At 42.5% G+C, this 13746-nt stretch overlaps 1 pseudogene; it reads left to right on the top strand.

Moving 5' to 3' along the window:
* The first annotated feature begins 10802 nt into the window (after nucleotides 1-10802).
* Nucleotides 10803-11733, top strand: LOC121955240 (annotated as a pseudogene).
* The last annotated feature ends 2013 nt before the right edge of the window (nucleotides 11734-13746 follow it).

The following is a 13746-nucleotide window of genomic DNA, read 5'->3' as shown; positions in this document are numbered from 1 at the left end:
AGCCCTGTGATACATGTTATCCAGCATGTGAAGACAGTGAGCAGAGGAATTCATGTAAAGCACATCACCATAATCAATGAACAGTAAGAAGGTAGACTTCGCCAGTCTGCATTTCACATAAAAAAGAAAAACAAGACTTGTTTCCATAAGAAAATCCAAATAAAAGTTTCAGCTATTTCACAATATACTGAATATGTTCCTTAAAAGACACGTTGTCATCAATTAAAAACCCAAGTCATTTAAATGTAGATACCAAATGAATTTGTTGACCATTTCTGGTAACAATTTTCTCAGACAAAACAGATCTGAATACTCTTGAGGTGTTGAAAAACATGAGTTTTGTTTTGTCTGTGCTCAGAACAAGCTACATTTCACAAAGTTGTTCTTGTACTCTGTCAAATGCACGCTGAAGATAACTGAAAGCTTTTGCAGGAGTAGGTGCAAAACAGTAAATGACAGTATCGTCAGCATGGAAACGGAAAGATGAGTTTGGAATACTCTCACCGAGACAGTTTATATATAAAGTAAATAATAATGGGCCAAGGACCGAACCTTGTGGAACGCCTTTAAGGACCTGCAACACCTCTGAGGTAACACCCTCAAGCTGAATTGCCTGGGTTCTGTCAGTGAGGTAGTTGGCAAACCACCCAACTGCATTTGGAGAAAAAACAGTGGCTTTAAGCCGTCCAAGTAAAGTGTTGTGGTCCACAGTATCAAAGGCCTCAAACATATCAATAAAAAGGAAAAACGACAGCACTGTTTTTTGTGGAGAGCCTCGGTTAGGTCATTTAAGACCTTCATTGCAGCAGTAATCGCACTATGTTGTTTATAGAAACCAGACAGAAATATTGACAGTACAGAGTTGGTAGAAAGGTATTCTTTTACTTGGTTACAGACCAAAGATTCAAGTACCTTTGGCAGGATGGAGAGTTTAGAGATTGGTCTGTAATTGTTTAAAATACTTGGGTCTCCTCCTTTCAGAAGGGGAATAACAAAGGCAGTTTCCTAGTCCTTGGGGATAGCATTTGTTGACAAGATGAAATTAGAAATGTGACACTAAGGTTTACATATAAATTCTGCTGCCAATTTTAAAAACAGCGGCTCTTAATTATCCGGGCCAGCAGGATTTTTTTAGGATTCAGTTCTTTAAGAGCCCTTTAAACATTTTTAAATTAAAAACCTGATCAATGACCTGAGCATGTTTTTTTACAATATCAATGAAGTTAGTATGAAAATAATCCCAGGCAAGCTTATCATCAAAAAGCGCAATTCTTGCCCAGTTAAAATGATACAAATCAATGCTTGCTTAACAAAGTGTTGCTTAGGATTTTTGTATCTCGCACAACTGCTATTACACTGATCACTTCTTCATCATTTGGGAAGACACCTGAGGCAACATATTTGAATGGCTTATTTGTTAAAACTATGTCAATGAGTGTTACGTATGAACACTGATCTGTTGATACGTTCACAGCTTATCAGATCGATAGATGAGAGGAGGTATTTGCAGATTTTTGTCAGTGAAAGTCCCAGCAGAATGAACGGGTCAGTTTCACTTTTAATGCGCCTGACGTTCTGCTGCACGTCTCTGCCGCTACTGTGCGACAACTAACTCAACAGTGTTTTAATACAGCTCTTAATCAACAATCCAGCTCCATTAAGACTAGGGCAGGACAAATTAGACTATGGCAGCCCGCCATTGTAATTAATGGGAAACACTGGTGGGGCTGGAGGATGGATGGTCTGTTTGCACTGTAAAATTACATCGCTGATTGGAAAAAACAGTGGAATTCGGATTTCATCTTCCTGGGCGGGTCTCAATTCATCTGGGCGGGCTGCCCAGGAAGAGTATCATTCATTCATTTTCCGTAGCCACTTTGTCCTAGCGAGGGTCACGGGGGGGCTGGAGCCAATCCCAGCTGTCATGGGGCGGGAGGCGGGGTCACCCTGGACAGGTTGCCAGACTATCGCAGAGCCGACAAATATAGACAGACAACCTTTCACACACACAGTCACACCTAAGGTCAATTTAGAGTCACCAGTCAACCTGAGCTGCATGTCTTTGGACTGTGGGAGGAAGCCGGAGACCCCGGAGAAAACTCACGTAGACACGGGGAGAACATGCTGTTCTTTAGGCTTCGCAGCCAGCCAACCCAGACAATACTGTGTTTACCAGATGCTGGAATGAGGAGTATTACGCACACCGAATGGCATTACTGTGTATTGTAAGAATGCATCAGCAGTTGCCCAGGAAGTGAGTGGCACCTGCCAGTAGCCCTTCAACAGGTCAAGTAGGTACGTAAATGCCAACGTTGTCAACACAATCTTCGACCTGGGGGAAAGGATAACAGTTAGGCTTTGTTACCCCGTTCAACTTACGGAAACCAGTGCAGAAGTGGTCTGAGCTATCAGACTTGTCAGTCAGAATACACGGCAAGCTCCACGAACTAGAGCTGAACTCTGCAATGTCATTCTCTAGCATGTCATTTACCTGCTGTTGCAAACAAAGCCGTTTCACTTGGCTGTTCAATGGGTATGCATGTTGCTTTATCGATGGGGGTTCCCCCACATCATGTCATGCTGTAGCACATGGGTTCGGGTCGGCACATCTGAAAATAAGGACACGAAGGATTCAATTAAACTGACCACATCCCCATGCTGAGACTGACTCAAATGCGGGAAACACTCATTGTGTTTAGACAACATCTCGGAATTTGCCAACCAGTCTTGAGTGGACAAACAATGTCATCACCCAGCTCAATATCAGACAACGTCAAGGCAGCCGAAGACTCAGCGGCTCCAGCACTGGACAGCGGCAGAGCGTGCTGTGCCTCTGTGACTTCAGCACCGGATAGCGCCATGACAGCTCTGCTTTCGTTTGTGGCAGAAGGGGACAGGACAGCATCTCTGTCAAGGTACGGCTTTGGCATATTAATGTAACACAATCTACTTTGCCGCGTATGCTTGGGGGTGGTGACAATGTAATCGTGGTCACTCACTTAATTTGGACCACATAAGGACTAGTGAAACGGGCCTGTAGAGCCGAACCGGGAATTGGTAACAACACCAGCACTTTATCACGTGGGCTGAAGCTTCTCTATTTCATGTCTTTGTCAAACCGCATTTTCATTTTCATTTTCGCGGTCGACATGTGTTTCCTAGCCAATGCGCATGCATGGTGTAGTTTGAAACAAAAATTGCAAAGGTAATCGAGCAGATTTTGCAACTTTTTATTACTCAATCAGTTTTCTTGCAGGAGCTTGAGGGGGCATCACATGGTGTGTGCGAACACCAGCTCAGCTGGACTAAAACCCAGAGACTCCTGAACAACCTCACAGACGGCTAAAAGGAGAAGATGGAGGCCTTCATCCCAGTTTTTGTCACCCTCCATACAGTATGCACGAAGCATGGACTTCAAAGTCTGGTGGAAGCGTTCAATCGCCCCCCGACTCTCAGAATGATACGCGCTCGACCGGCAGTGAGTGATATTAAGTTGCTGCATGAACTGCACAAAAACCTGTGACATAAAGTTTGTCCCCTGGTCCGTCTGTATAACTTTTGGCAGACCAAAGAGGGACAAGAACTTCACGCGAGCTTTGACGACCACTGGGGCCGTGATTTTGTACAAGGGAACAACTTCAGGGAACAGAGTCGCGGAACACATTATGGTCAGGAGAAACTGATTTCGGGGAAAAGGAAAAGGACCAACACAGTCCACAATGGCGCACTCAAATGGCTCGCCAATCACCAGGATCAGATAGAGCAGACATGGGGAGATCATTTGATTAGGTTTGCCCGTGACTTGACACATGTGACACATTTCAACGTAGGGCTGCACGTCTCCAGGCCGAAAAAAACATTTGAGGATACGATCGCACATTTTGTTAACTCCCAGATGATCCGAAAAGAGGGACATCATGTGCTAATCTGAGGACCTCATGATGGAGCATCAGTGAGACTACAGTCTGCTCCACCACACCCCAGTCGTCTTGTGGGGACATGTGCGGAGGAGTCCATTTACACATAAGCATGTCACTTTTTATGACATAACAGTTGGGTCTTTTTTCTGCTTCCTCACCTGAAATGACAGCTTTGAAAAGGGTGAATAAAGACATGTCATGTTTCTGTGCATTAACCAGCTGCTGCTATGACGCACAAGTCTTAGACGTTTGTTCAAACACAGGGCAGGAAGGATTGGTCGAAACCTTTGGAGAACTACTTCTGTTCCAACCTGTTGGGGCGCTCGATGAGACCAACTCTGACGCGAGATAAATGGCGTGTAGAGGCACTTCCACAGTCTGCATCCCAAAATCCAGTACAACAGAGTTAGAGTTGACACAGGAGTCCGACAACAGCGGCCACATGTCCTCCAAGAGGACCGACTGAGAAGCTGCTGTGTCTGATGGTAAGATGGTAACCAGGACTGAATCTACTATCTGTCAAGGACATGTACCCTCATCATTTTAAAGGGGTGTACATGTCAACACTGGCCTTAACAGACATGGTTTACAAGGCAAAATGGACAACTGACAGGAAGGAGCACACATTTTTATCAATGTGACAGCCCTGAGGGATGTGTTTTTTTTTTTTTTATTTAAGGCAAAATAGTTCTTTACAGTATGGCCCTGCTTTCTGCAGTAAAAGCATGTTGGTTTGTTACAGTCACCACTTGGTTTCACCCCGGCGTCAGAGACAGGCTTCACTGGTATGGCAGGTGACTCAACCACCGGACTGCTCCGCTTGGATTTCACAAACATGTCTTTATGTGTGAGGACATATTTGTCTGACAAAACAGTTGCAGTTGACACCATGGTCACTTTCTGCTCATTCACGTAAGTAGCCACTTTCTCTGGTAAACAGTTTTTAAAGTCCTCCAAGAGGTTCAGGTCACACAGTTTGTTAAGGGTTGAATGTTTTGAGAGAGACACCAGCTGTTAAACAATGCCTCCTTTTCCCGACCAAACTCCACATAGGTCTGGTTCTCGGTTTTCTTAAGACGGCAGTGTGACACCCCAGTGCTAAGCTATGCATCAATTGGTATGTGGAGAAAACTAAAGCCACATAAAGCCACACAGCCTGCACTCACAAAAAGTAACTGAACAAAGAACTAAATGCACGGCTACAGCACTGGGGCAGAAACACACTAAGCCACCAGGACCTGGAGTTCTAACCAGCCTGCAAAACAACACCTATATGGGAAACATCTTCCAGACGAGCCCCCAAATTGTTACGGCCACACACAGGCTCAGAGAGCGGCTGAACATATAAAAGGACACAACATGGATCACGGAGCAAAATAACCCATTTATTTACAACATTTCAATCAAACAAAACGAAAGAGGGATTTGGAGACCCCGGCCAAAACAAACAAAAATGGGGAATCGCTGGGCCAACCATGCAGTGGGCCATCGGACCCTGCTCATCCCCCTGAACAAAATCACCATAAAATAAAAGATCTGTGACTATTGCTATAGTGCATCAGTAAGCATTATGTGTGTTTATGAGTGTATTCATAAAGCATTATGAATGGATTAGAATTCACTATGAATGCTGTCATAATACAGTATGGATATGGTCTTCATGGAAAGTGTTACCGGATAATCCTTAAATCCTAATACTATAAACAATATTGTTTCTCCCTGTGCTCCTAACTTACCAATCAGCTATATTGCAATAACTCTCTCAACCATTTCATAGACAAGATTGCAAATGGCAGGTTGTATGTTGTCCAGTCTTCTCAAAAATGGTTTCTCCCACCCATCCATCTTGAAGTTCTTCTGTCCTGTGTAGGTGATATTGCAGCCTTGCTTGGAAAAATGAAACCTTCCTCAGGCACTTGAGGTAGGCTACGGTATCTCCAAAACCTCTGTGGTTCATCTATAATGCATCTGTGATGGCGTGGATTCATTGTTTTTTTCATTGTTTTTGCTTCACTTGGATCAAGGTGCAGCATGTGGCAAGGTGTGTTGTATCTTGAAAGATAGAGAAAAGAAAACGTGTGGGTACAGCATTTATTTTCTTTGCTGCACTGTTTCTTGTGGTTTCTGAGTTGCAACGTTCCTGTCCACAGCTATTGTTTCCAGTGATCTCTTGGTTACAGAAGCTTTGCCTTCCTATATCAGCATTTTGTTTGTGGTGCTCGTGAGCTAACATGTCTGGGGGGGGGGGCAAGTCAGCTAACAGCAAAAACTTGCCATCAGTGAACTTACCTGCGAGCTAAGTGCCTGGTTGAGACCATGCTGAGCCAAGTCGGCTCCTTTTCTGGTTGATCTTTGCTATTGAGACAGAGTCTTTCAAACTCAGGTGAGAAAATAAGCTTAAGATACTCATATGCTGGAGCGCCACTGAAGCATATTGCTAATCGTTCTCGATAGCTAATATGCCAGATAGGGCCCGTGCTGAGCCAAGTCGGCTGCCGACGGATGAGATAGTGAGCCTGTTCTGTTTGATCCCAGGCTGGTGCATTCTGGTCTGGTTGATCTTGGCTGTTGAGGACGCATCTCTTTGCCTCACGGGAAGAAATAAACCGAAGGTAGAGACACCAGTGTCTCTGAGGATATTTCTTGTGGTTGCTAATGCGCTCAGTGATCGAGTCGAACGTTTGTTCATGTTGAGCTAACAGAAATTCCCATTACGTCTGTTTCACTTTCAGCCATCGTTTCCAGTGGTTTCATAGTTATGGCATACGAGCTGAAAGCAGCACTCCCATTAAGAACTGTTACAAAAAGTGACAGCATGCTACTAAACAACTGGATCAGGGCCTTACTGGTGTATTGCCTTTGATTTTGTGAGCTAACATGCCAGATGAAGGCTGAAACAGCAGGTGAAACAACTTGACCTTCCTGTCATGTCTGCAGTTCTTTGCCTCTTGCGATTAGACACTGGACTGCTTGTGGTCACCAGCTGACACACTCAGAGGCAGTCCATGTTGAGCGCAGATTTTGTTGGCTTACACCGGATATGTCTCATCAAGTAAAGGCGTAGCTTGCAGAATGCCGATTGACACACCACATGGGAAAGAGGCTTATCGTTTCCTAGTTGTATTAACACAAGCTCTATTAAATCTCGAGAGAAAGTCATTAAGAAATGGCTTTAGGCAGAAGGGGGAGAAAAATGAGGGAAAGAAAGATACTTGTTTGGGTTTCTTCAAACAAATCTTAGGACATATTATATTGAGCAAGCCTGCACAAATACAACAAAGGCCCATTGCTGTGTTTTAAGTGAAGTGGGGGTTCCCTCCCTCTCTCTCTAAAGTGTCAAAAGAAAATATGGGAATGGTTGAGGCATGAACAGACAAAAACTAGTGTTCAGGGCACTGGTGGGTTTCCTGCCTCCTATTATTGTTGGGCCTTGAGCAGATGGAGCACATTACCCTCCTGCTGCAGATTCAGATGTGGGTAGAATCAATAGGCATTGAGCAAATGGTAGGCAGCAACTCAAGGTCACTTTTTTAAATGGTTAAGTAGGGAAACCTGGTTTCTGGTTGTTACCCTTCCTGAAGGCCTATCAGCACCCCCTATCACCAGAGCAGGGCTCCTGTGCTAATGTGGGGCACACTCCATGCCTCACCCAGGATTTGGGTGTCCAAGCATTTTTTTATTCAGCTTTAGCCATGCACATTCAGCTGCAACCTATAGAAGATTCCCTAGCATGCAATGGAGTTGCTAGCCTCTGGTTTACTCCCTCCAGAGTTTTTTCCTGGTTTTCCTTCCAGGCCACCTGGCTTAACGTAAAGGTGCAAGAGTGTGATCTGGTAATCAGTACATTCTCACCGTGATATGCGCGGCCACATGCTATTCCGAGGCAATCTCATTGTGCTTTTTGAAAGCTTGTGCCATTATAAAAGCGCTAGTTAAGTTTTTCACCACATTTGGTCTCCTGTGGCGTATCCAGAGTGACCAGGGCTCCAATTTCATGTTCAAAATCTTCACTCAGTTCTGTCCAAGCTAAACATCAGACACCATACTTCCAGCTGTGGCTCAAAGGTAGAGCGGGTCATCTTCTAATCGGAAGGTCTGCGGTTCGATGCCTGGCTCCTCCAGTCAACATGTCAAAGTATCCTTGGGCAAGACACTGAACCCCAAATTGCTCCCGATGCTGCATCATCAGAGTGTGCATGCTTATGAATGGTTACTGTGTAGCAGTATATGGTAGCCTTGGCCAGTGTGTGAATGTGTTTGTGAATGGGTGAATGTGACATATACTGTGAAAGTGCTTTGAGGGGTCAAAAAGACTAAAAAATAGTGCTATTTACCATTTACTCTAAAGTGCATGCTCCACAAGTTCTGCACCGAGTCAAAACATGAGTGGAATGAAGGTTTGCCATTGTTGACATTTGCTGTGAGGGAAACCTCACGAGTCTTTAGGAATCAGCCCAGTCAACTTTGTTTGTGGCCACACTGTGTGCGGCCCAGTGTGCCTGCTGCGTGAGAGCTGGCTCTTTGATACACCCAGCTCTGAAGAAAATATGTTGGATTTCATTAGTTCTGCATCATGCACTTGATCTGGCCCGTGGGCTCCCTCTGTAGTACTGATACCTAGGAAGGCTGGCAAACCAAGTTTCTGTATAAATTTCAGGAAAGTGAATGACAATGCAGTCACTAATGCCTGCCCCATTCCCACAGTCTAGGAGATATTGGATAGTCTGTCAAGTGTGGCCATTTTCTCTAACTTAGACTTATGCTGCTTTTCAGTCAACTCGAAAGTCAGTTCTTTTCAACTTGAAAAAGTGCACTGAAACGGCCACTGAAGTCGGAGCTCCGACTCGGAAAGTCCGAGAAAAAAATGTAGCCAGACTTCACTGAGATTTGCTCATCTGATGTCACACAACAATGGCAGCAATGGTACAGTAGCGTTCGTAAACTATATATAAAGTAGTATATAGCAATATATAATACTAAAGAAGGCAATTTGCTTGAGAATACAAATACAACATAAAATTAAATATATAAAGGGGTTTTACCTTACACGTTGCTTCCTCTCGTCTTCTTTATTTAAATATGCCAGAAGGCTGACGTTATCACTGTTTAATTTTCTTGCCGCTTGCCACAAGAACATCCCCTTGTCACTGGCCACCATTTTTATGATACTTTTATGATACTTCCAACACAGTATGTTTGGAACGCTCTGAGTTTTCAACTCGGAAAGCTCTGACCTTCGAGTTGATTGGAACACAGTATTAATTAGTGGGTAATGGCAGGTTAAAATGGATGAGGTGCACGAAATCACAGCCTTCATCTAAAGTCATGCCACTTGGACTGAAGAATACCCCCTCAACATCCAGAATCCTCACAGTGAGACCTCGTAGCTGGGGAGGGAGAATTTACAGGCTTTATCTTTTATTTTTATTTTATTTACCTGGACAGCAACATAATTCTCTCCCCGTCCTGGGAACCACATTTGTATTGTGTCTAAGCTGTATTTGGCAAGCTCCAAAGTGCTGACCTGTGCTAGCTTCCAAGGATGCTAGCTTCTAAGGATGCTAGCTTCTAAGGATGTAAAGACCAAGGTTGTGTGTACCTTTCCAGTCCCCATCAACTGAAAAGCCTTACAAACTTCTGTAAATCTTGAATGAGGACTCTGATAAGGAAAAGGATTTTTAATGTTTCCAGTGGTTGATGGGTGAAAGGATCTGCAAGGAGACAAGAGAATTATCATCATAACAGCTCCTCTGGGGGAGCCACACTGGGACCAAGGAAATGTTTTGTCAGCTTGATTTTGTAGACTTGCAAAATTTGTTCATGCAAGTTGTGTTATTTGTTATTTGTTATTTTTGTGTTATTTGTTCATGTTTTGCATCTACACTCAGTAAGTAAGCAGACTGCAGTTACATGTTTTTTTTTCTTGTCTGTTTTCATTGTTTTAATGTTGGTGTTTATTACTTTGTTGAGCAGTAACCTACGGGCTAAATTCAGTTATGATCAACATGAATCAACGATTTGTGGCTGTTTAGTTATTATAAATACATTCATTCTCATAATTACATTGGTAGCTATCCATATCAGACATAAAGTGCTTATTAGCATGAGAGATCAATCTGCATTGTGCAACCTGCTGCAGCTCCATCAAGATAGACGAGGCATGTATTTTTATAAGCCTCTGATACGCAATGCAGCGCGTCTGCTTGAATTCTAAGAATTGCCTGGACTAGTCGTAATCAGCTTGGGTTGCCTCTTGGCAGTGATCTGAACTCTACTGAGTGCACTTTTCCTGTTTATAAATTGGAACCTTGTGTAAGGTCAAAGTTTTCACTGTTTCAAATTGTGCAAGACTGGAACAAAAGTTTGTTCTGACAATAATTTGCCTTAGAGAAAATATCCTACTGACTTTAGTGATCTTATCCCTAAATTATTTAGAAAATATTATGAATTTTAGTATGTTTAAAAGGGATTTACAATATTGCATTGTACAGACTTCATGCTTCATTGATCTCTACCATCTATGACGTTCTTCAGTTTCTCAATTTGGATTGGACGACCAAAGTTTGCTGTAATTATGGTAATGAGATTAGGGTTGATAGACTTCATGTTTGGCACGGTGGCCACAGACACCCATCATCAACACAGAGATGTGGACTATCCAGAGGTTACACCAGTTATGGTAATATACTGTCTGAACATTGAACATGAAATGATAATCTGTAATTTTGATCTTTTGAATAGGCAATGCTATTTGTACTGTGCATTATACTGCAGAACTAAAGACATGTTTTTTGAAGTTTTCCAGTTCTATTGATTATTAATGACAAGCTCATTTCAATGACCCGTAGGAGCATGGAACAAAAATCTACTGCAATTTATGACATGCATCCCTGCTACAAAATACACAATGCAACGTTCATAGTAAAAATCACTCCTTCTACCAAATGTGTTTTGTTATATATTTTTCTTGGCTTGTTGTCTGTTGTCACAGTATGTGGAAACCTTCTTGTAATAATCTCCATCATTTACTTCAAACAGCTCCACACTCCTACAAACTCTCTCATCCTCTCTCTGGCTGTGGCTGACCTGCTTGTTGGGGTTGTAGTTTTTCCTTTCAGCATGGCGTTCTCTCTTAGCTCATGTTTGTATTACGAGCATTTATTCTGCAAAGTGCGGGACAGCTTTGATGTAACACTGAGCACAGCTTCCATTCTGAATTTATGTTGCATATCTATTGACAGATATTATGCAGTGTGTCAGCCTCTGACATACAGAACTAAGATAAATGGTCATGTTGTTGTGATCATGATTCTGGTCAGCTGGACTGTTTCTGCTGTGGTGGCCATTGGTCAAGTAATAGCAGGATCAAACCAAGATCAGTGCAATCAAAAGTGTTTAATTGATGCTGTTCTAGCCAATACATTGGGAATTATTTTCTCCTTTTACCTGCCAGTGATCATAATGATCTGTATCTACCTAAAGATTTTCCTTGTGGCAGGCACGCAGCATCCAGAACACAACTGTTGCAACTGTCAGTAAGATGGAGAGAAAGGCTACAATAACTTTGGCTATCATTATGGGAGTCTTTCTGATGTGCTGGACTCCTTTCTTTTTTTGCCTGACACTTAGTTTTGTTAATGCTGATAGTGTGTCAGTTCCTGTGATTGAATCGCTTAACTGGCTTACACTGTCAAACTCAATGCTCAATCCATTTATTTATGCTTTTTTCTACAGCTGGTTCAGATCAGCTTTCAGGATGATCATTTCTGGGAAAATATTTCAAGCAAATTTTTCTGACTCAAAACTACTTTGACATATTCTCTGGAGTGCTACAAATAAATATGTTCATCTCTTTGTTAGGTTATCATTTTTAACTATATACTGTATTCTTAGAGCCACCATATAGGTTTTGTCATTAAACTGCAAAAACTATCTAGCAAAAGCTGCTTTTGAAATCATGCATTATTAAAAATAAATAAATACATTTTTAAAAAATAAAGAAATCAGGAGCAGTGATTCAAAATAAAATAAGTCTAAAATAATATGAATATCATTTTCATTGATTTAACTGTCTTATGGCACCTAGCTTAACGGTCTACCAAGTCAAGTACAGAATTCAGTCACTGAACACTGTGTGGCTGTTTGGAACAGCAGCTGTTATCAGCCTCTCAACAAACAAATGTTTGAGTTGCTATATGTGGAAAGCTGTTCATACTGTGGTTACCGAAAACTGACTGAGTGGATGTTTTTATCTGTTCAAGTTTTATATTTTTAACTTTTAAGCTAAATTAAACATATACATGTCCCAAATATTAAATGAAAGCCCTATGACCCCTATGTATATGTCCTGAGTGTTCTGACATTTGTGTGATTACAAATATTGAGATATTGGTGTCAATGTAACACTCACTATCCTGCAGTTTCTATATTTGTATGAACCCTCAAGCAGTTCTAAAGATAGTGACACTTAATGTATTTTTGGATTTTGAGTCTGTAGAATTTAAGAAATAAGAAACAAGAAATAAGCAAGTACATTACCTTTATATTTAGAGGATAGAAAGATAGAGAAAGACATTTTTTACTATTATTTTATGGGCCAAGGGTCAGTCTGAGCAGCTGAGTTTTCAGACCAGGACAGAAGATGTGTTGAATGTGTACCGACCAAATTACAATGGAGAGTTTGTTCTTCATTCAGTGAGGACAGCAAACAGCTGTCACTTTGCAGAGCTTTACCCAGGCCCCTTCTTAGTTCGGGAGTCGCACATCAGATGGCACTGGCAAAGCGCAGTGGGCAGGCTGGGGTGTATAATTTGGTAATGTCCTGGACATAGGATGAGCTTGAGCAGCACAAAGAGTCAGTAGAGGGTGCTGAAGAGCAGAAAAATGTGGGAAAACTTGGGTAGGTGGAAGACCAGTCAGGCCACTGCATTCTGGATAAACTGCTGAGGTTGGATGGCACATGCAGCCACATCAGTCAGTAAATAATAAAGTAGTCATGAGAATCATGAGATGACCAAGGCTTTATTTAGAACCTGCGTCGCCTCCTGGATGATAAATGGTCATATCCCCCAGATGCTTTGGAGAATTAATCTACAGGAGAGGGTTGACAAAACTTGGTTTCCTTGAAGCCTGAGTTATAGACACCACATAGTTCTCAGTGGAGATGAAGAGGTTGTGGATGGGAGAAGCCCTCCTTGGAAGACAGAGACACTCACTTAGGCCAAGACTGAGCCTCAGGTGGTGTGCAGTATCCCAACAAGAGATATCAGCAAGCCAAGCAGAGATGCGATCTTTAGCTTGGGTTTCAGACTGGATGACATTCCAGTGACGGGCTGGAATGTCACTCGAAAACAGAGCCAAGTGATTTGATGTTGAGAGAAATGAGGATGGGACATTACCCTGAAGGACCCCAAAAATGAGGCTACAAGGTTCAAATACAGATCCTCTCCAAGTTACCCTGTGGCTCAGAGGTAGAGCGGGTCGTCCTCTTATAGGAAGGTCGATGGTTTGCTTCCTGGCTCCTCCAGGCAAAATGTTAAACTATCTTTTTGAAAGATACAGAACTCCAATTGCTCGGAATGTGAGTGCATATGAATGGTTACTGAGTAGCATGTGGTACCCTATACAGTAACCTCGGCCATCAGGGTATGAATGTCTATGTCAATGGGTGAATGTAACATGTGTGAAAGAGCTTTGAATGGTCAAAAGAGAAGAAATGCACTACACAAGTGCAGTCGATTCACCATTTACCTGTACATGATTTCTTGGTGTAGGATTTGAACAGAGCAGGGGGCACCCAGTTCTTGGAATGTGGAGAGGAGCTTCT

Source organism: Plectropomus leopardus, chromosome 16 (assembly GCF_008729295.1).
Source record: "Plectropomus leopardus isolate mb chromosome 16, YSFRI_Pleo_2.0, whole genome shotgun sequence".
Lineage (NCBI taxonomy): Eukaryota > Metazoa > Chordata > Actinopteri > Perciformes > Serranidae > Plectropomus > Plectropomus leopardus.
This window is presented reverse-complemented; position numbering and strand designations above follow the sequence as displayed.